The sequence below is a fragment of the Artemia franciscana genome, unplaced genomic scaffold, assembly GCF_032884065.1.
Source record: "Artemia franciscana unplaced genomic scaffold, ASM3288406v1 Scaffold_968, whole genome shotgun sequence".
Lineage (NCBI taxonomy): Eukaryota > Metazoa > Arthropoda > Branchiopoda > Anostraca > Artemiidae > Artemia > Artemia franciscana.
The window spans coordinates 55,326-79,459 of record NW_027069062.1 but is presented as its reverse complement, the minus strand read 5'-3'; the positions used below and the strand labels follow the sequence as shown (position 1 = coordinate 79,459).

Sequence of the window (24,134 nt, the reverse complement as noted above, 5' to 3'; positions counted from 1 at the left end):
AATCTTAATAAATAAATTAAAAAATAAAAATAAAATGAATCTGTAATAATAAACTAATATTAACCCAATTTAACTTGCAATAATTTGACCTTTCACGAAATACATTTCACCTGTGGTAATATGATCTCTTTTGTTACTTAATAGAATCTTCAAATATGCAGATAAATATTACTACTAGTACTAATAACTCACCATAGCACCAAGCCGCCTTAGATTAACACAGCTACGCACGCTCCTCCTCCAACCTAATCTATTCAAGGCCTACCTCTTTACACCCTCCCAGAAAGTTCCCATTTTCTTTATATCTTCATTTATGACATCCTCCCACCCCAGACAAAAACGACATGCTTTCCGTTAAACCCCAGACGGTTGGCCAAAATAGGACAATATTCGGCAATCTGTCATCCTTCATCTACAGAATGTGGCATAGCCATCTCAACCTTTCTTTCATAATAGCCCTGGAAAGCAGGATTAAACCATATTTTTCGTACAACCTACTGTTTGAAATACGGTCAGTTAGTCGAGTACCCAAAACAATCCTTAGGCAATTTCTCTTGAAAATATCTAATAAATGGTCATCCGCTTTTCGGAGCGCCCACGCTTCAGAGCCATAATGTATATTGAATGTATCCTATTAATAACCGGCGACTAGGTTTCAACACGGTCACCCCTAGACAAATAATAAAAGTGACATTCTAGAAAAACAAGAAAGAAATTAGCTTTAGGGTTCTCAAACGCATTGATCAAGGCGATTCTTCTGATTTAGACATTGTATTCAAAAGCTGCTTTTTCTTTGGAGTTTTTTACTATTAGCAGAAATCAATCTTAATTTACATTTCCCTGTCAAAAACTGTTTTAAAATCTGATATTCAATTAGGTAGGTAGGTAACTTTATTCAAAAAAAAAGAAGGCCTATAAGAAGAGCTGACATCTAAAACGATCCATTTCTTTAAAATATTTCACATATCATTAAAAAATAAATAAATAAATAAGATATACATTTTTTATCCCATCTTTATAACCCATCTTTATAACCCATCAATATAAGATATTTATTTGTTAACCCATCTTTTACAAAAAGAGGGCGAAAAAACCTTAAGATGGAGTAATAAGAGAAAAAAGCTATAAATAAATACAAATCAACACCAACAGACAATCAATTAAACAATGCTGACCAAGAATGAGATACTATTGACATAGAAGAATGAAAATCAAGCACCCTTTAATCAATAGCACATATAGGCAAAACTAGGTGGAATTTATTCATTAAGTAACTAATTCTAATCCAAGGAGGGTAACTGAGATGGAATTTAGCATAACAAAAATATAGTCTACGAACAGCTAGTTTCTGGGGTTCACTAAAAAACTGCCAAACTGGACAAAGAGAAAGGAGATTCCCATTCTTGTAACGAATTCTACAGAAAATATGGAATTGGGTCATTCCAGTGTTTTAAGTGCAATGCTTGGTTGCACCCAGCTTGTGCTGGCATCACATAAAGTAAACGCTTTAAAAACCGTATTTTGTTATGCGTAAAATGCCGATCGTCATTCGTTGAAAATAATGAGGTTATTAAAATCGATTAATATAATCAATTAATGAATCAGCCAGATGTGGTTCGACCAAACGAGGCTGTTAAATCCAAGGGTGCTGGTGGAATATTTTCCAGGGGGGGGGAGACACAAAAAAAGCAGTGACGGTTGGGTGACAGGGAATACATTTCAGGATATTTTTCGTAGAAATAAGTTTAAGTTTATTTTTTAATACTTTTAGGAAAAACTTAAGTTAAACTTAAGAAAAACTTAGTTAAACTGCTTGCAAAATAAAAGAAAATACAGTAAATTTTAAATGACAAGGATTCCTGGCAAATGGATCAATTTATTTAATCAATAATATATTTAATTATAATGCATTAAATAGTAAAAGAAGATAAAACTGAAACCAAAATTACAGAAAGATTTATTGCTTCCGTAGATTATAAAAGATATAGTTGTCATTATGCATTTTCCTGCGCCTTAGAATAGTTTACAAAAGGAGTAGAAATGCTCAAAAATCATCCTGCCTGCATAGATACCACCTTTTGATTTTACAACAGCCATACAAAATGTACTTCTTTCGCAAAAAAAAATTGACTAGAGAAAGAAAAACATAATTTAAGCTTATTTCCAGCTGTCAAATCGACCCTCTTTTTTTTTATTATCGTATTGTCACAGGAGAACCTTATCAAATAGTTTGTGATAAAAACTGGAAGTAAAAAGTAGCTTGGGCCAATATTCACCGAAAATAAAATTGGAATTCTCCTGACAATTGCTAAACTGAGAGTATTAGCTTTTTATGCTGATTCTAAATATATAAAATACTTGCCGTTTATTGATAACCACCCAAAACTAAAAATCTAAAAAAAATTTCCTGATTTTTGAAAAAAAGAAGAAACACCCCCCCCCCCAAAGCAAGCTATCTTATTGAAAATAACTTTGTTAGATACATCATATCAGAAAAACCTATGGGGTTTCAAGATCCAATTTTCAAAATGTGAATTTTTGCATTGCTTTTCAGAAAAAGAAACATGGTCGATGCATGTTTATTTGTTTTGCTTTTTCATACAGGTTGGGCTAGGGGAAGGTTTTGTTTCCTGCCATTTTAGGGCACTAAACAAAAAAATTATCCCAAAGGGAACGAATTTAAAATCAATTTAAAATTACGAGAAGCTAGTTGATTTAAAAATATTAATTACTGTATTTTAGACTTCCCAGTTGCAAAAGAAGTAATGCCACATGATTTAGTTATTATTCGGTGCTATACTCTGTATATGAAATTTCATATTCCCAAGAAATTGTCATAGTATCTACTTACTAACATCATCCTTTCGTTCTCAAGGTTCTCAATTTTTTTCTTGGTCTCTACTATTTCTTCCTCCATTCTCTCGTTCTCTTCTAACAGAGAAGAGAAAGCCGATTGCGCTGCCAATAAATTGTCTGTTAATTCGTTATTAATGCTTTCATCTAATATGTCTGCTGGTGTTTTAATATCAATAAAGAATTCCCTTAATTCTTCCGGTAATCGATCTTCAGGTAATTTCTCTTCAGTTTGGCCTTCTTCAGCTTCTATTTCAAAGAATGGTACAAGTCTAAGAACTTCTTCAGCTCCTTTAACTTCAATTTCCTGTTTGATCTTTCTCTATCAATCTTTTCGAAAAAATCTCGATGTACCGTCCTCGAAAGGTCCCGATACTAGAATAAAATAATATAGAATAAATAGCTGTGAGACAAAACAGAGCAGACTTACAACAGCAGTAATGTTGACTTTACAAAGAGAAAATACCCTCACCCCTCATTGAATTCCTTATCAATCTCCATGCAAACAATAGTCTAATGTAGTAATATCTAGAAAAGTAACTACCATTAGATAGGAACATATTCTCAATATTTTTCTCAAAGGGAAAAAGCCCTAAAGGCCGGACTCAATCCCATGATCTCTAGACTAGAAGTCTGATACTCAACCATCTGAGCTAACTCGGCTTGTTAGTCGGTTATACACTTTTGGTACATTAAAATAAACAAATAAACAGGTTTAATCGTCTATTGAATTTATATAGATTAAATTTATATGAATCTGTCATAGAAAGTCTAAAAACAAGGGAGTAAAACGCTTCTTTGGGGCATGGGTACCTCCTATCAATAGTAATACAATGGATAGTTCTATCAATAGTAGAAGCTAATAGCCGTAATTTCGGTTTTTGTAATGACATCATGAATTAACATAAATGTTTCCTTATATTTCAATGACATCTTGTGCCAATATAAAAATTTTCTTATTTGACGTCATTTATAGCATAAGCAGTTTTCTTATATGATGTCATTCATAGCAGACGATTCTTTGGAACCAACACCTAAACTATCAAAGATGGTAAAATCGAGAGAACGACCCAAACAAATTAAATTCACAATAAAGGAACTAGCCATAAGGGAATCCATTTCCAAACACCCCAGTAAATGTTGTGCAACTATGTGATAATTCATAACCGTTAGTTTTATTGGACAAACTTCCATAATAACGTCCCATTTTCACCTCACCGAAGTAATCTTAATAAATAAATTAAAAAATAAAAATAAAATGAATCTGTAATAATAAACTAATATTAACCCAATTTAACTTGCAATAATTTGACCTTTCACGAAATACATTTCACCTGTGGTAATATGATCTCTTTTGTTACTTAATAGAATCTTCAAATATGCAGATAAATATTACTACTAGTACTAATAACTCACCATAGCACCAAGCCGCCTTAGATTAACACAGCTACGCACGCTCCTCCTCCAACCTAATCTATTCAAGGCCTACCTCTTTACACCCTCCCAGAAAGTTCCCATTTTCTTTATATCTTCATTTATGACATCCTCCCACCCCAGACAAAAACGACATGCTTTCCGTTAAACCCCAGACGGTTGGCCAAAATAGGACAATATTCGGCAATCTGTCATCCTTCATCTACAGAATGTGGCATAGCCATCTCAACCTTTCTTTCATAATAGCCCTGGAAAGCAGGATTAAACCATATTTTTCGTACAACCTACTGTTTGAAATACGGTCAGTTAGTCGAGTACCCAAAACAATCCTTAGGCAATTTCTCTTGAAAATATCTAATAAATGGTCATCCGCTTTTCGGAGCGCCCACGCTTCAGAGCCATAATGTATATTGAATGTATCCTATTAATAACCGGCGACTAGGTTTCAACACGGTCACCCCTAGACAAATAATAAAAGTGACATTCTAGAAAAACAAGAAAGAAATTAGCTTTAGGGTTCTCAAACGCATTGATCAAGGCGATTCTTCTGATTTAGACATTGTATTCAAAAGCTGCTTTTTCTTTGGAGTTTTTTACTATTAGCAGAAATCAATCTTAATTTACATTTCCCTGTCAAAAACTGTTTTAAAATCTGATATTCAATTAGGTAGGTAGGTAACTTTATTCAAAAAAAAAGAAGGCCTATAAGAAGAGCTGACATCTAAAACGATCCATTTCTTTAAAATATTTCACATATCATTAAAAAATAAATAAATAAATAAGATATACATTTTTTATCCCATCTTTATAACCCATCTTTATAACCCATCAATATAAGATATTTATTTGTTAACCCATCTTTTACAAAAAGAGGGCGAAAAAACCTTAAGATGGAGTAATAAGAGAAAAAAGCTATAAATAAATACAAATCAACACCAACAGACAATCAATTAAACAATGCTGACCAAGAATGAGATACTATTGACATAGAAGAATGAAAATCAAGCACCCTTTAATCAATAGCACATATAGGCAAAACTAGGTGGAATTTATTCATTAAGTAACTAATTCTAATCCAAGGAGGGTAACTGAGATGGAATTTAGCATAACAAAAATATAGTCTACGAACAGCTAGTTTCTGGGGTTCACTAAAAAACTGCCAAACTGGACAAAGAGAAAGGAGATTCCCATTCTTGTAACGAATTCTACAGAAAATATGGAATTGGGTCATTCCAGTGTTTTAAGTGCAATGCTTGGTTGCACCCAGCTTGTGCTGGCATCACATAAAGTAAACGCTTTAAAAACCGTATTTTGTTATGCGTAAAATGCCGATCGTCATTCGTTGAAAATAATGAGGTTATTAAAATCGATTAATATAATCAATTAATGAATCAGCCAGATGTGGTTCGACCAAACGAGGCTGTTAAATCCAAGGGTGCTGGTGGAATATTTTCCAGGGGGGGGGAGACACAAAAAAAGCAGTGACGGTTGGGTGACAGGGAATACATTTCAGGATATTTTTCGTAGAAATAAGTTTAAGTTTATTTTTTAATACTTTTAGGAAAAACTTAAGTTAAACTTAAGAAAAACTTAGTTAAACTGCTTGCAAAATAAAAGAAAATACAGTAAATTTTAAATGACAAGGATTCCTGGCAAATGGATCAATTTATTTAATCAATAATATATTTAATTATAATGCATTAAATAGTAAAAGAAGATAAAACTGAAACCAAAATTACAGAAAGATTTATTGCTTCCGTAGATTATAAAAGATATAGTTTTGTCATTATGCATTTTCCTGCGCCTTAGAATAGTTTACAAAAGGAGTAGAAATGCTCAAAAATCATCCTGCCTGCATAGATACCACCTTTTGATTTTACAACAGCCATACAAAATGTACTTCTTTCGCAAAAAAAAATTGACTAGAGAAAGAAAAACATAATTTAAGCTTATTTCCAGCTGTCAAATCGACCCTCTTTTTTTTTATTATCGTATTGTCACAGGAGAACCTTATCAAATAGTTTGTGATAAAAACTGGAAGTAAAAAGTAGCTTGGGCCAATATTCACCGAAAATAAAATTGGAATTCTCCTGACAATTGCTAAACTGAGAGTATTAGCTTTTTATGCTGATTCTAAATATATAAAATACTTGCCGTTTATTGATAACCACCCAAAACTAAAAATCTAAAAAAAATTTCCTGATTTTTGAAAAAAAGAAGAAACACCCCCCCCCCCCAAAGCAAGCTATCTTATTGAAAATAACTTTGTTAGATACATCATATCAGAAAAACCTATGGGGTTTCAAGATCCAATTTTCAAAATGTGAATTTTTGCATTGCTTTTCAGAAAAAGAAACATGGTCGATGCATGTTTATTTGTTTTGCTTTTTCATACAGGTTGGACTAGGGGAAGGTTTTGTTTCCTGCCATTTTAGGGCACTAAACAAAAAAATTATCCCAAAGGGAACGAATTTAAAATCAATTTAAAATTACGAGAAGCTAGTTGATTTAAAAATATTAATTACTGTATTTTAGACTTCCCAGTTGCAAAAGAAGTAATGCCACATGATGGCAGTACCGGGTTCAACCAATTTGATTCGCTTTACTTGTAATAAATTTATTCTACGTTTGGTCATCTGTAATTGTTGATCAGCTGTAATGAGGGGGGGGGTTTATTGTTTAGGTGGGGTAGGGTAGATTGAAAAAAAGAACATTTTAACGGAATAAATTTTTTGGGGTGGCAAATACTGCTTTGAGCTTAGTTTTCAGGAGTCTAAATGGTAATATTTTTCTATTTCTATTTATATGAAGAACTTCAATGTATTTACGCAAATGCATTTAATGTATTTATCGATAAGAAAATCCTATTTCAGAGGTTGTGATGGCTTCAATTATGTAGAAATTCAAAAGTTTCACAGAATTTCTATCCATACTAACAATAATACTCCTTTTCATCCAACCAAAATTCTTTAGTAGAATTAATAACAAGGCCTTTGTACCGAAATTAGTATTCATCCCCAATATTTTAAGTTCATTCAAATTTATCCAGAATTGAAATAACAAATTTAAACGTAGGGCAGTACTAGTCAACGAACAATTACTGATTTTTTTTTCAAAGTTTGATTCCTTATATGTGTCAGTGAAAGAGTCTGATTTTGACGTATGCGCTCTGTCCCCCTCTACTTCAAGATGAAAAAGATCAAGATGAAGAGCTGGAAGAGAGCCTTATAGGACAGAAATGATCTCTTGCCAAGTTTTTTGAACTTCCTTCCCACAATCCAAGAACTTTTTGGAATAATACAGGAATTTGGCCTACCGGCACAAGGAGTTGAAAAGATTCCTGTAGAGTTTGAATTGCTGAAGACGCGCAGAATCAAAGATAGCTTTGCTGACTTAAAAGCTTTCCGAAGAGAATTTGCTCTTTTCCAACTCTTTAGATGGCCAAGGGTCATCCATGGGCTAAGAAGAATAGATCTTTTTCATTTTGAAGTAGAGGGGGACAGAGCGAATACGTCAAAAGCAGACTCTCTCACTGACTCATATAAGGAATCAAACTTTGAACAAAATCATTATTCTAACCAAATTTTCCACGTCTTCTCAGCTAAACGGGGTGTGAGGCGGATCAGTTTAATCAGACTTTCACTGACTCATATAAGGAATCAAACTTTGAACAAAAATTATTATTCTAACCAAATTTTCCATGTCTTCTCAGCTAAATGGGATCTGAGGCGGATCAATTTAATCAGACTAAACCTAAAAGAAGCTGAAGCAAATTCTGGAGTATTCCTACACAACTTCTTTTCAAGGCTAAAGCTGGAAAGTACAGGAAAATAGTCTGAAATATCACTCCCTACAACACGGTTGCAAACCAAATTAAGAGACGAAAAAATATTATCAATTAAAGACGCTGACGTATCAGTTAAACGTGTCGCAATTTCTCAAGGAACCTTTTTGGGACCACTCTTTTTTCTAGTTATGATTACCAATAGTGATCAGGAACTCCCCCAAAGGTGAAAGTATGTGGATAAGTTGTGGATTAAGGTCAATTAGTGCTCTCTAGCAGTATTACTTTCGTAACAGTTTTTTGTAATAAAAGAGCAAACAATACGATTTAGGAAAAACATGTCTCTAATTTAAATATCTTAGGCATTCGTCATCTAGTTTCGATTTCAAACCTTTGAGGTCCAAAATGTTTTCATTTAAATTTCTTTCTTTACAAGTACCATATTTCATAAGCATTCTGAAATGATAAACGGAAACAAGAGTAATAGCACATTTAGTCACTGTTACTAACCGGAAAATCTTTGCAACGGAATTAAAATGAACAATTTTTTCCAAATAGAAGATAATGAAATTTGGGTAATATCTGAGCAAGCGTATTCTATAAATTTGAGAAAAAAAATCTTGTTTCGTTCTTACTCTATGACTGAGGAAGGAGTATGTCGGTGATAGAAATGATCCTAGGAGTTACCCCCTCCCCAGAAAACAGGCCCCGCCGAAATTACCCCCCTCCCTCTACAAGAAAACAAACAAAAAACTGTAAAAGAAATTTAAAACGTTTCAAAACTGTCCAATTATTTTCTACTTGCTAATGCTTTCCGGGAAAATTTTTGGTCTAAGCAGTTATTACGACAGTAAAGAGTAACAATAAACCCCAAAATGAGCAAAATTTATTCCATAGAAGAGGGGAGCTGCCCTTTCTTCATCCATCCCATCCCCTCATGGTTGCAGAAACTTTGGAGGGTGCTCATTAAATTAAAAACTAAGAATCCTAGCCCTTTTTTATAAGTTGAAAGGGATTTTAGACTAACCAATCTTTTCATGAAACAGGTGATATGAGTGAGCGTGGTAATTACAGAGGCATTAGCATGGTTTCTGTAGGAAGCAAACTATTAAGTATGATGATACTTAATGCTTGAGGAACAATTGAAGGTACTAAGTTGAAACTTTCATCGTGCATTATGGGGACGTTGAAAAAAACAAAGATGCTATTTGCATACTGCTACTAATGCTACTACTGCTAATACAACTATTGTTACTATACAAATTACTCAAGGATGACTATGTTCATTAATTTTAACTTTCGGGAAAGGATAAGGGAAATGATCAATTGACCAAAAAGGAAACAAAAATAGGCTAATGCTACTACTAGAACAGCTACTACGGCTGCTACCACTGCTACCTTTATAATAATTGTTACTATACAAGCTAAGGGCATTAAGGTGTAGCTTTAGAGGGTTATTTATTCTGATGTTGAACTTGTTGAAAAAAATAAAAGCAAACTATATCATGTAGATTGTCAAAAGGGTGGCAAAGCAACATCTCAATAACAGCTTACATTATAAAGTTAGACCTTTCGGGGCAAGTTGTGGTGAAATTTTGAAATAGTCAGAAGACAGTATTTGTATACTTTTAATAATGCCTCTACGTTTTCTGTAACTAATGCAATTAAGAGCATTAAGATGAAACTTTTAGGGAACGTTTAGGGGAAGTTTAAGTTAAACGAAAAACATTATATGCATGCAGGTATTAAAAGGGCATATAAGCAACATCATAGGCAGTACTGCCCAATCAACGCTAGTAATATAATTGATATTTTATAGGAGCTAATTGGATCAGAAATTAACAGTTCTAGTGCACATTTTAAGAGTAAAAATTTATTGGAGGACAATCAGCTCTCCTATTCAGCCCGTAATTTTCCAAACACTTTCAATCAAAATTTTAAGACATGCATTTTGTTCAGCTTAGCTGAACAGTCTATTATACATATATCTCTAGGGTTATTGGGTAGGTCAACCCCATAAAGTTATGCAATTTACCCATTATTCTTAAAAACTGAATATTATTTTTAAATTAAATCATAACGCACTGTTTTTATGCTAGTTACCAATAAGACATGTCAGCAATATCCCAACAACGACCGAGGGCATCAAGTTCAATTTTTTGGGGCTACTTCTATTGCTACTTTTGCTCATTAAATTTGATTAAATCAAAAGAGTGTATGTGTATCCAGGTTTTCAAAAAGCAAAGATTGAATTTTTCGAGAATGTTACTAAGTTTTATTTTCAGATCAACTAGAGGAGTTATAAAACTGACTTAAGGGTGAATGCTGTTAAAATTTTTAATCCTTAAAGCCATCAATGGTTAGACCATTGCTCAAGTGGTAGTAACCATCCGCTTCACACATACCAACAATATACTCATTCTCATATGGGGTTCCCATCTAGCCCATGTTCACTGCACTTTTTGTAGTCAATTACAGACAGTTGAATTTTTTGTTTCTGGCCCAAATCTCTTGGTGTATAAATGCAAGTTCACTTGCATAAGAGTCGAGGCAGATTGTAGGAGGCCCTTGTAGGCTTTGAATTGGACTCTTATTTCCATTTATATTCATTGCCAAATTTGTCAATATATTGCTTCCCCCACCGTCAATGAACCTGTTAGAACCTCCAACAGGTTTGAACCCAACCCACCGTGAATTAGCATGAGAGGGTGGACTCTAGTTCAGCATTGTGGAGTGATATGCATGAGAGGAAAATTTTCATCCAAGTCAACTTGTAGTCAACCTGCGATTGTTCCCCAGCGAGAACCTCCAACCGGTACGACTCTAGTTCGGCATTGTAAAGGGACACGTTTGCACGGAGCACAAATGGGAGACAGTAACAACGGCCATCAAAGGGGTAAAATTAACTTGGACAATCTGTCTTGGCTTTTTTCTACAATTGGCCATGACTTCCACTTTTCCCACAACTATTCCCTTTTTTTTAATTTGTGGTAGATAAAAGCAAAAATTCCGACAAGTTTTTTTTGTGTAATGCTTTGTTCTTAGAATTTGGTGATTCAAACAGTTCGTGGTAATAAACTTTAAGTTAGCAGTGGCGTGGGCTAGCAGTAACCGAAACTCTAAAGAAAAAAGATCAAATGATAAACTTTAATCAAGTTTAATGTTAACAAACAAAAGCTCCAAGCCTGAGAAAAGTTGTCGGTTATTTAAAAAAAAAAAGAATATCCCCCAAGAGAGTAGTGGCATGAAAATTACATCGTCAAATTTGGCATATCAGAGAGCAGTATTGTAGAGGTTTCAGTCTCACATCTACAAAATGTGGAATTTTGAAAATGTGGAACTTTGAGGAAAGTCAAGGATACGCGTTTTTTTTTAGGGTTTATAGTATCAACTGTAACCCCCTCTTCCTCCCCCATCTCAGCGTGAAAAGTCCCCTGAAAACGTCTGTACAATTCTCAACAACCATTACTATATGTAAACAATGGTCAAAGTTCGTAACTTGCAGCCCCTCCTCCAGGGACTCTAGGGGATTAAGTTGTCTTAAAAGACATAATAATTATGTTTTACGACTATGCTGAACAAAATTACGATTCCAAATTTTTATCCGGTGACATTGGGTTGAAAATGAGCGTGGGACGGGGTCTAGGTATCCTCCATTTTTTTTTTGTCAATTAAAAAGGGAACTGGAACTTGCAATTTACGTTAGAATGAGCCCTCTCACGACATTTTAGGACCACTGGGTCGATAATATCATCTCTGGAAAAAATAAAAAATGAAAAAAACACCCATCCGTGATCTGTCTTCAGGCAAACAAAATAATAAATTCCACGTTTTTGTAACTAGGAGCTTAAAACTCCTACAGTAGGGTTCTTTGATATGGTGAATCTGATGGTGTGATTTTCGTTAAGATTTTATGACTTTTAGGGGTTGTTTTTCCCTATTTTCTAAATTGCGATGAAGGGGGAGTGAGTTGGTTGCCTTCCGATATTTTTTACCCTTAAAGCTTAAGTTAAAAGGTACTAGAAGTTTGGATTTAAAATTAAATGACCCCTTCCGAAGTTCATATGATGACCCCTTTGATACGAAGTCAATCTGGGAAAAAAACATAATACATTTAAAACTATGGCCCTCTACTATAGGCATCACTATAGCATTGCCGCTTTATAATATCCCCCATATCAGGAAACTACGCATTGTTTTGTCCTAATACATTTTGATGGTGAAACTGCAAAGTTAAAATAATTTTCAGAAAAAAAATAACATGAGTAAATTAAAGCAATACAAAAGAAAAAGTACCGGCTACACATGGTATGTCCATCTGTGTCCTTATAATTTTCTTATTTTTCTTTGAAACATTTAGAGCAATGCAAAAAATATATAAAGAAACACTTACCCACTAGGCTGCTAAATAGTATAGATATCCTCATTGTGTGCTCACTTATTGAAATCTGACAAAGAAATAGTATCCTCACACAATAGTATCCTCATTGTGTGCTCACTTATTGAAATCTGACAAAGAAATGATTTAGAATAACAATGGTTCTTATTCTTTTTTCCGAAACACAATTCAGCAAAATTATGTAACTTGTCAAGTAGCTTGCTCGAATTTCTACCCACGCAAACATTAACTTCGAATTTATTCTCTTACAAATTCTTATTTTTATTTTCTCGACCAAATTAATTAGAAAAACAGTATCATATTGCAAAATTACCACAACTCAAATTGTCAAGAGCAGATTATAAAATAGCCATGAAGCTTACACGGAAATTGATCTGGATTTTTTTTTATTTAATGATCTCTTTGGGTTTTTTTTTACGCTAAAGTTTTTTAGTGTTTTAAAAAGTAGAGTTAAGAGAAAGAGTCAAACTTTAGCGTAAAGAGTGGGGCGTTAAGGAGAAAAAGCCCATTTCTTATACGGAGTTTTTACTGTTTTAAAAAGTAGAGTTAAGAGAAAGAGTCACACTTTAGCGTAAAGAGTGGGGCATTGAGGAGGAAAGGCCCATTTCATATACGGAGTAATTTCTGTTTGTTTTAAGTTTTAATGTCGCTCCTTATTTTCAGTTAAAATTACTAGTTTTTTTTTATTAAATTTTACTAAAAGGCAAAATGTGCACACTGGTGCTATTACTACTATTGCTGCTTCATTTACTACTAGTACTACTGCTGCAACTACTTTTGTTGCAACTTCTTGGAAGGCTAAGAGTATTGAGAAGACAATTTCAAGAAGTATACCAAAATACAGGCTATGAAAAGGACATATCACCAATTTGGAACCTTCCACATTGTGGAACAAATCATCCTAGGTGAAAACATCCAGGAATAGATTGGAGGGATTTTCTACTGACCAAAGGACAATATTTTAATACTACTACTATTCAATACTGTTGCTAGTAATATCAATATTACTACTTCGACTACTATTAAAGCTGTGCCTAAGGGTCTGAAGGTGAAACTTTCAAAAAATTTTAAGTGGGGGAGATGAAGTGAATCACAACATACCGTCTGTATGCAGGTAGTCAAAAGGGTGTAACAGCAATATCTAAGAAACAGTTTGGTGTGTGAAGTTGAATTAACAGGGCTTGTTTTGAGGGATGTTAAACTAACCAAGAAAGTATTTGCATCTTAATGCTACTACTTCTGCTCATACAACTACTGCTATTACTATTAATACTGCTTCTGTTGCTATTACTACCCATAAAGCTTTAAATTTTACTGCTACTACTATTACTACTGCTATTAAAAACTAAAGGGATTAAGGCGAAAAATTTGGGATGCAGAGAAACTGTATGGAAAAATTTCAAAACCCACTGTGCCCACACACGTAGCCAAGCGGACGCATCAGAAATGCTTCAGGAACGTTTGATGGTATTAAGCTGAAACTTTCATCGTGTTTTGAAGAGGATGTTGATGAAACCGAAGGTGCTATACGCATACTGCTGCTAATGCTGCTACAGCTATTACTACTAGACAAGCTGAGGGTATTAGCGTGAAATTTTTTCTTAGAAATATTTAGGTGGATGTTTGAACTAAATAAAAACAAAATATGAGTATATGGACTTTAAAAAAGGTGACAAACCAATATCGGAAGAACAACTTATTTTATTAAGTTAGAGCCTTGTGGTAAGTTGTGGGGTATTTTGAACTAGCCAGGAGGCACTTTGTACTTTTAATGCTACCACTAAAAATACTGTAACTAATGATGTTATGTGTATTAAGGTGAAACCTTTAGGAAACGTTTGGGAGGAGTATCAATTAAATGAAAAAACTTTATGCATGCAGGTTTTCAAAAGAGCATATTAGCCTTGTCATGGGCAGCACCACTCTATAATAGCTGGATATATCATTGTAATTTATAAAGGAGCTAATTCGATTCAAAATTAAGAGTTCTAGTGCCCTTTATAAGAATAAAAAGTTATTAGGCCACGCAGGCCTTCTCTCAAGCCCATTCACTTTCAAAACGCACCCATTCATATTTTTGAGACAACCATTTTATTCAGCATGGTAGAGAGATCCCGCAACTAAGTCCTTAGGGATATTAGGCATGTCAGCCCCCACAATTATGCAGTTGGCCTATTTTGCTTAAAAACTAAATGTTGCGTCAAACTAAATCAAAAGGCATTTGTTTATGGTTGCCAATAAGCACCTCATTAATGTATCGAGAACGGCTGGGGGTAATAAGTTGAAACTTTTAAGGCTACTACCAAAGGTCTTTTTGGAATGATATTAAGTTTTATTTTTTAGGTCAACTTCAGGAGTTATAAAATTAAATTAATAAATGCTGTTAGCGAAAGCATAAAAAATTGTTGAAAAGTTTCTCCAACATACAAATAGCAACCCCCAATATTGATTCTTATGGAAAAAACTCAAAACATATAAGAAAAAATTCCATAATAAAAAACTATCAAACAATTCGTGGTAACGAACTGTAATAAGGAGCGACCCGGCTCAATAGTAACCGAAACTCTTAAAACAGAAATTTTATAAGAATAGTTACATCAAAAGAATCGCATTTTAAAGCTGATTAAAAATATATTAATTTCATTAAGTTTTGACATACCTATCAAAAGTTACGAGCCTGAGAAAATTTGCCTTATTTCAGAAAACAGGGAGAAACATCCCTTAAAACTCATAGATTCTTAACAAAAATCATACCATCAGATTTAACGTATCAGAGAACCCTATAGTAAAATTTTCAATCTCCTATCTACAAAAATGTGAAATTTTGTTTTTTTTTGCCACAAGAAAGATCACGGATGCGTGTTTATTTGTTTGTTTTTCCCAGGGGTGATCATATCGACCCAGTCGTCCTAGTATGTCGCGAGGGGGCTCATTCTAACGTAAATTAAAAGTTCTAGTGCTCTTTTAAGTGACCTAAAAAATTGGAGAGCACCTAAGCCCCCTCCCAGGCTCATGTTTTCCCCAAAGTCACTGGATCAAAATTCTGAGATAGCCATTTTATTCAGCATAGTCGAAAAGCCTAATAACTATGTCTTTTGGGATGACTTACTTCCCCGAAATCCCCGTTGGAGGGGCTGCAATTTACAAACTTTGACCAGTGTTTACATATTGTAATGGTTATTGGGAAGTGTACAGACGCTTTCAGGGGTCTTTCTTTGGTTGGGGGGGGGGGTTGAGGCAAGGAGGTTAATGTGGAAGAAACATTCCATGGAGGAATTTGTCATGGTGGAATAAAATTTCCATGAAGGGGGCGCAGGATTGTTTAGCATTTAAAAAATAAACAGTCAAAAAATCAATTTAAAAAAGTTTTTTCAACTGAAAGGAAGGAGCAGCATTAAAACTTAAAATGAACAGAAATTATTACATATATGAGGGGTTCACCTCCTCCTAATACCTTGCTCTTTACGCTAAAGTAATTTTATTAATTTTAACTATTTATTCTACGGCTTTTGTGATTCAGTGGTGATTCTTAAGGAATTGGGACTAATTTTCGGCTTTAGTGTAAAGAGCGAGGTATCGACGAGGGATGAAACCCCTCATATACGTAATAAGAACTTACGAATATAGAAGTTCGTTACGTAAGTTAATTCGTAAGTTCGTATGTTTTTACTAATAATAACGTTCCTAAAAATTAAAAGTTCTAGTTACCTTTTCAAATAACCAAAAAATTAGAGGGTAACTAGACCTACTCCCCAGCTCCCGTTTTTCTCAAAGTCGTCCAATCAAAACTATGAGAAAACCATTTAGCCAAAAAATAAAAAAAAAAATATGCAAATTTCGTTTTTATTATTCATGTGCAGAGAGCCAAAACCAAAACCTGCATTAATTCAAAAACGTTCAGAAATTAAATAAGAAAACAAGTTTTTTTTAGCTGAAAGTAAGGAGCGCATTAAAACTTAAAAGGAACAGAAATTACTCCGTATATGAAAGGGGCTGTTCTCTCCACAACGCCCCCGCTCTGTATGCCCCAATTCCTACTATTTCAAGCGAGGAATAATTGCAAGGACCGACAAACGAAATGAGAAACTGCATTGCCACTTAATTTAAAACCAAAAGCTCAAGCTATCGACCTTAAAAGCCTGGGAATAAGACTTTTTGCTACCCAAGAGGTCCTTGATCTGGTCGTTATAATTTTCGCCATTGTTTCTTATAATTATTCAATAATCTAAAGCTGCTCTTTACGTTAAGGTTTATTAATCCTTAACTTGGTCTTTTGTAGCATCAAAAAAAAAAAAAAAAAAAATACCCGGATGGTGATTGCGAAGCGTTTCCATTGCTGATTGTTTTTCAAAATATCCAAAAATTTGATTTAAAAATTCTACTGTTTAAGCTCTATCTTTCTTCTAAAACATAGAATTTTTTATCAATCCTGCAGCTGCAACTTGCATCAAAGGGACAAAAACTTGCATTCTTGGATTTACTACTCTAAAAATCCATCCATTCATCCTATCAGAATTATGATAGCAATTGCAAATTTTGTTAATTTTTTCCAAAAGGTTTTCAGTTAGTTCTAAAGTCTAAAGGATTAAAATAATGCCATCTAGCAGCTTTCTCATTTGGCCAAAAAAGTAAAATCCGAGTGGATTTTTTTTTTTATAGCTACATAGCTACACCGCAGCACAGAACGAACCATAGCCTATAGGAACCATAGTTTGAAGAATGTTTTAGCAAAAAAGTCTAGGGAATTGGGACTGGTGTTTTTTCTCCTTGAAAATCCCCCCTCCCCCAAATGAAATCTGTCCCTCGCCAAAAACCCCCCGTGAAAATTCCCCATACAAAGGGTAATGTACCACAGAGAAAGCATAAAGCATGTAGCTCAAAATGTTGATTAGATGTCGTAAGATTTATCTGATATCCATATACCCCCTCACTTTTTGGTTAAATCTTAAAAATCGTCAATATATTTTTCTGTCGTTCAATATATTGCCGCATAGCACATTAAAAACTCCTAATCATAACTTTAAACTCCTAAAAATGCACTTTTTCTTTTTTAACCATCCCCCCTCCCCATAAGTCCAATTATTCTAACGAATTTGTAAAATTACTCTCTAGTCTTCTGAGTTTAGGGGGGCTGAGTCCCCCTCCTCTCGCCCCTATCGGTAAATATAACCAAAAAGCTAACACAACTTTTTGATGATGTATTGGCCCCTGTTTACCTTGAACTTTCGATTAGAATTTTTCTTGCAACTTTGTTTTGTGTTCTTATCATCTCTTTTTATCAATTTATTTTTCCGTTTTGCTTTTTTTTTCTTTTTTTTTCATTTTCGTGTATTTATTTTTTCAGAGAGCCAGCATTTTTGGAGGTTTAAAGAAATTTCTAGTCCTTTTTTAAAAGTCGAAATTTATTGGAAACCAACCAGTATTTTCCACAAGGGGTAGTATTTTCCATGGGGTTGTTTTTGGGAGGGGTATTTTTCTGGCGTAAAAACAATTATTTCATTTTCCAAAAGGTTATCAGTTAGTTCTCAGGATTATAATAATACCATTGACCAGTTGTCTCATTTGGTCAAAACAGAAAATTGTTTGGATCTAAAAATTTCGTCATTATCTGATTTCCTACAATACATAAGGTTTTCCACTTTTTATTGAAATCACTTTTATATATTTAATAAAAATATACATGGAGCTATATCGCATTTTTCTCACTCAAAATAAGTAAATCATAATCCAGGAAGGGAAACCAAATTCTGTCATATCCTACACAGCGTAATTATTGAGTGCCGTCCCTTTAACATTCAAGTGCTAAGAAATTGAACTAAACAAAAGTGGAATACCTTTGGAACCATTGAATACTAACTGTTAAGTGTTAAATTAACTAACTGTTAAGTTAAGTTATCAAAAAAGATCTAGTCATAAATGGTACCCCTCCCTCATTAACAAGAAAATTTGCTTAATAGATCAGGTACATACGCGATGAGGGGGAATTTCTACCGAAAATATGAAGATTCTTGTGATTTTATAAATAATCCCCAATGATTTTCACGTAATCACCAATCTTTTATAGCTCCATGAGATCCTCGAAACTTGCACTGCCCAGTCCTACGCCAGACACCAGGAGACATGCTCGATTCGGTTTAAAACTATGAAACCACCAGCAAGTCCTCATCACATTTTCATATTTTTTTAAAGAAACCGATAATTTGATGGTCACACTAACGCGTTTGGTCTAACGATTTCCAACCCAAATAAAATTCAGGCACAGCAAGGATACAATTCAACTTTGATAATAGGTGGATTCGGAAATGAACGGGTTTTAAGGGAATGACTTACATAATGGAGGCAGTGTTATCTCTCTGTTATGGGTCGCTACTTCAATGATTAATTTCTGGGTTACCGACTCTGAATTTTTTTCAAGAAAATTTAAACCAAAGAGATTACATAATCTAGTGGCAAAAATCTGTAACATTCTAGCAGGAAACTAACAATTAGCAAACTCTTACAGATGACTAGTAGTCATCAAGGATTTGTGGTTTGATTAGTAAGAATGGAATAACAATTGCATGAACTTTTCAAATGAATGTATTAGATCAAATTTTTCTATGCAAATACCCAGTAACTTGACACAGAAAAATAAATGAATGAGTCAAAGGTGATTTTAAATAAACTGGTAGTTTTACATAACGAGGTAATTTTGATCGAGGAAAATTTTATGCAGAGGGAGTATTTTTCTGCGAAGGAACCATCAGAGTATTCTTCCGAGGGGGAGACTCAATAGATACTCAAGCAGCTAAAAGAAACTTTCCTTAAAAACCTAATTCGAAACTTGATTTTTCATAGGGTTTCCCCTAATCTTTGAAAAATGAATTATGATTGAAAATGGACGGAAAAGGGGTGGCGGGAGGGAAAATACCAGCCCCAATGTTCTCCCTAGACTATTTAAAAAAGAAGAAGAAAAACCTTAAAACTTTGGTTCCTATAGGCTATAGTTCGCTCTGAACTGCGGTGTAGCTATCGTTGCAGCCATGATCAATACAAAATACTATGAAAAAATTCTATGGAAACAATGGCTACTACATAGTTTGGCTGGCTACTGCCAGGGAGTGAAAATGTTTTTATTTTGACATTCTTGGTACTTTCAGTTTAGTGTCAGAAAGTGTACATTAATTCGGCCTAGGGGGGCAAAAACAGTTTCTATTTTGATATTCTTGGTATTTAACTATTAGTGTCAAAATTATTATTAGCCTACTATTAGTGTCGAAAATGTATACAAACGGAATCCCTGTAAATTATTTGGCCCAAAGGCCAATCAAAGTTTTTGTTTTCATATTCTTGGCAGTGTTGCCCCTTATGCCGCATTTCGCGGCATTACGCCGCGATTCTGAGAGAAATACCGCATAAAATTTTGATCATGCCGCATGCCGCGAAATGGCTTTTTATACCGCATTTGTTCCCGTATGTAAAATTTGTCCAACTTTAAGTTTATTATCTTTCGCAAATGTTTTTGTTGCATAAAATGGGGATTTCAAAGTTTCGCGGAAGTCAACTACGGACCTTAGTTAGTGACCCGTCGGTCGGCAGCTTGTCCCCTGGGAGGCCAGTGTGTTCGAATGGGGTTGAGTTATTTTTGCCGGTTTGACGAAACTTTGACGTTTGAGTTTCTCAGTTCATCTCATGACTTCATGACCTCTGTTAGCTCAGCCCAAGTGTTTTCATGCCGAGTGTTTTCAGAAGTGTTTAACACTTCTTCATTTCGATCAAACATTAGACAAAAATGGCCGTTGATGTAGATTAATTTTAGAATTATCTTTTTCAATCTTTTTTTTTGCAAGTATATAATTTATATTTTAGTGTTACGAAGTAGTCAAAATAATCAAAGGTCTCTAATAGTGGTTTTACAGAAGGAAACATGCTAGAACAAAAAGATACTTAAAAGACATAACATAGTTTAAAGATAAAAGTATAATTTGCAAACTATATATCTGCTGCAGCATGTCTCCCTGTGGTTATAAACTGTGCTATTCCAGACATTTTTGTGCTTTACTCGAAACACTACATGCTCTGAACAAAACACTACAAATAAATAATATAGCCTATTTGACTGTTCTTTAGCCTACTAAGATTAAAATGAGGTCGATTGGACATTATAGCTTAAATTTCAGTTTTTAAATTCTTGTTCTATGCTTTTAGCTTTGATAATGAAATTTCTACTATTTGAGCAAAATAGTAAAATTCTAGCTTTGCTATCTTAGAAAGGGGTTTGGTTAGGAGAATGAATAGCCAAGTGAATCCTGGGCAAAAAACTTAGACCTACTCTGGGAAGGTATTTCCAAGCTTACATGTTCACCCTCCTCTGATTTCTAAGTCTTCAAAATTTCCCTACTTGACAAGTCTATATCCATTGAAACTTTGAAAAAATAATTGTTGTTAAACAGAAGGAAACATGGTTGAACAAAATTTCTTTAAAAGACTGCTTTGAATGGGTAGGGGCTTTAGAAATTGCTATGATCCAAAATAATTATAAGTAGACTAGCTGTTGGGGTGGCGCTTTGCGCCACCCCAACACCTAGTTGGTGGGGGCGCTTCGCACCCCCCCCCCTAGCCCCCACGCGCGTAAGTCGTTACGCACCATTGTAGCTGTGTCCCTGTGTCCCACCTGTGAATATAGATAAAAGAGAAAAGATTTCTCTTTTCGTTATAGATATATATATGTTTTTAAATACGTAAAACTTGCGAATATACACCATTCTTCGATGTCCCATTGTCTGTGCATATAAATAGATTGTCAGGTGTACCGACTCTTGAACATGTAACATAAAATTGTCCATGGGAAAAACAATCCGTATTCAGATCTATACCTCATTATTCTAATGATTGCCCTTGAGCTTTGTTGATGGTGATTGCTAATCGAACATTCCCTGTGTCCCCGTCGTCATTTATATATCCCCCTGTGCCCCCGGCATCCCCGTTGTAATTGTGTCCCTGTGTCCCGGTCGTCATTTATATTCTCAGTATCCCGGTCGTCATTTGTGCCCCAGTGTTCCAGTCTGTAATTTCTCTTTGAGCGTCCCGGTCGTCATTTATATTCCCTGTGTCCCGGTGTCCCAATCTTCATTCGCGTCCCGGTCTGTAATTTATCTTTGAGTGTCCCGGTCGTCATTTATATCTCCCGGTCGTTATTAGTGTCCCAGTGTCCCAGTCTGTAATTTCTCTTTGAGTGTCCCGGTCGTCATTTATATTCCCTGTGTCCCGGTTTTTAGTTTTCTTTTTTTTCTTTATTTTTCAGTTTTTTCCTTTTTTTTTTCTTTTTCAGTTTTTGTTGTTTTTTTAGTTTTTTCATTAGTTTTTAGTTGTTTTTTTTTTAGTTTTTTGTGGTTTTTACCACTTTTTTTAGTCTTTTACCTTTCTTTTAGTTTTTTAGCTTTTTTAGTTTTTTAGCATTTTATTTTTAGTTTTTCTTGTAGTTTTTACCTTTTTTAGTTTTTTTCTTCTTTTGTATTAATGCTAAAGCCAAGGTTCGAACCTGGAACCTCTCGAACCTAGAACATAACGCTTTACTCACTCAGCTACTTCGGCTTGAATACATTTGTTTTGAGCAGCTTCCTCGGCTGTTGCCATTGTAGGTTCTTCAGTCATTTTACAATTAGAAATTTCTCTTTCAACGATCTTCTTACAATTAAAAATTTGTCTTTGAAGGATTTTCTTAAATACCTGTGTCCTGGTCGTCATTTATATTCCCTGTGTCCCGGTCGTCATTTGTGTCCCGGTATCGCAGTCTGTAATTTCTCTTTGAGCGTCCCGGTCGTCATTTATATTCCCTCTGTCCCGGTCGTCATTTGTGTCCCGGTCTGTAATTTCTCTGTGAGTGTTTTTCTTTTTAGTTTTTTTTTTAGTTTTTACCTTTTTTCTTTTTTCAGTTTTATTTTTCTTCTTTATTTTTCAGCGTCACTATGAAATACTTATCGCCGAATCTTTGTTATTTTTAACTAAAATCTGGTAGACATTGATGACCTTATCCAAGTCAAAATTCCGAACCCAATCATCATCGCTATCATTTTCAGTTTTGATATGTTTTGACTCTCGCTGTCCAGGTGGATTTTCATCTAACTGCGCGGTTTTGCGTTCTTTAGCCGCAAGCCTGTTTTCTTGCTGTTCTTCTGATTCCTCGGCACGCTTTCTTTTCTTACTCTATCAGCCGCAGGCCTGTTTTCTTGCTGTTCTTGTGATTCCTTGGCACGCTTTCTTTTCTTACTTTCTCTATCAACCTCAAGTTTTTTGGCATAGACTCTTTGAGCAGCTTCCTCGGCTGTTGCCATTATAGGTTCTTCAGTCATTTTACAATTAAACATTTTTCCGTCCACGATCTTCTTACAATTAAAAATTTGTCTTTGAACAATTTTCTTAAATACTTTTAATGACGTCATCGTCATAACAAACATGACGACAACTAACTTCATGATGACATGACGTCACTCGACAGACATAACACACATACAACTTATTTTTATATATATAGATATACGTATAATTTGCAAACTGTCTTTCCAACATATCTCCCTGTGGACATATGCTGTTCTACTCCAGACCTTTGTGTGTTGCTGCTCTGTCTTTTGGTAAATTTGGAGCAAACCATATAACTAGCTTTCATAGAAAGTAAATATACCACTTGATGCGTTTTTATATGCTCTTTATGAATATAATTATCGCTTCTAGTGCAAATTCAGATTTAAGCACTTTTTTAGCTCTTAAAACTGACAATAAAAAAGTATGACAGTTCATATAACTGACTCGCCAAACAAGCAAGCATGCCACTTGATGCCTTTTCTTATGTTCTTTGCAAATATGATAATTGCTTCTACCACATTTTCAAATTTAAGAACTTTTTAAGCTCTAAAAATGACAAATTTTCAAAGAAAATACAAGTTATCTCTCATTTCCAACAAAATAGTACTATGTTTTCTCTGTGTTATTTTCAGCAAAATAATACTACATTTTCTCAGTGCTAAAATTATTTATAATAACGTTAGGTTAGGTTAAAATGTACTTGAATCTGAATTTGTGGTAGAAGTTATTAGTGTATTTGTAAAGAGCATAAAAAAGGCATCAAGTGGTAACTTATTGATGGGTTGGATCAAAATGCTGAACATGCTCAGAACAAAACACTACAAAAAATAATATAGCCTATTTGTCACTTCTATAGCCTACCTAGATTAGAATGAGGATAAAAATACATTATAGCATAAATTTAAGTTTTAATTTCTTGTTCTGTGCTTTTAGTTTTGATATTGTAATTCCTGTTATTTGAGCAAAATGGTAAAATTTTAGAGTTGTTACTTGTTGCTCTCTTGAAAAGGGATTAGGTTAGAAAAATGAAACTTTCAGTATTCTTGCAAATCCTGGTAAAAAAAATATACTCCGGGAAGGTATTGCCAAGCTTTTATGTTCACCCTCCTCTGATTTCTAAGGCTTCAACATTTGCCTATTTGACAGGTCCTATACCTATTGGAACTTTGGAAAAACAACATTTTACCTTAATTTTCAGTTAACAGTTTCTTTTTCTCTGGTTTTAGTTCTGAAAATGGAATTCCTGTTGCTTGAGTTGCATTTAAGCCATATCCGTGAGTTATTTCTAAATTTAGGAAATGTTTTTGTGGATCTTTAAAACCT

At 34.3% G+C, this 24,134-nt stretch overlaps 1 protein-coding gene across 1 annotated transcript in view; it reads right to left on the bottom strand.

The window, feature by feature from the left end:
• LOC136043772 (myosin heavy chain, non-muscle-like) overlaps positions 1–24,134 on the bottom strand; it is a 72,780-nt gene that overhangs the window by 38,559 nt on the left and 10,087 nt on the right. The window contains exons 2-3 of the mRNA XM_065728685.1: positions 12,465–12,580; positions 2,852–3,228 (exon numbers count right to left, since the gene is read on the bottom strand). The gene's annotated coding sequence lies outside the window, so the exon portion shown is untranslated. The remainder of the gene's footprint in view (positions 1–2,851; positions 3,229–12,464; positions 12,581–24,134) is intronic.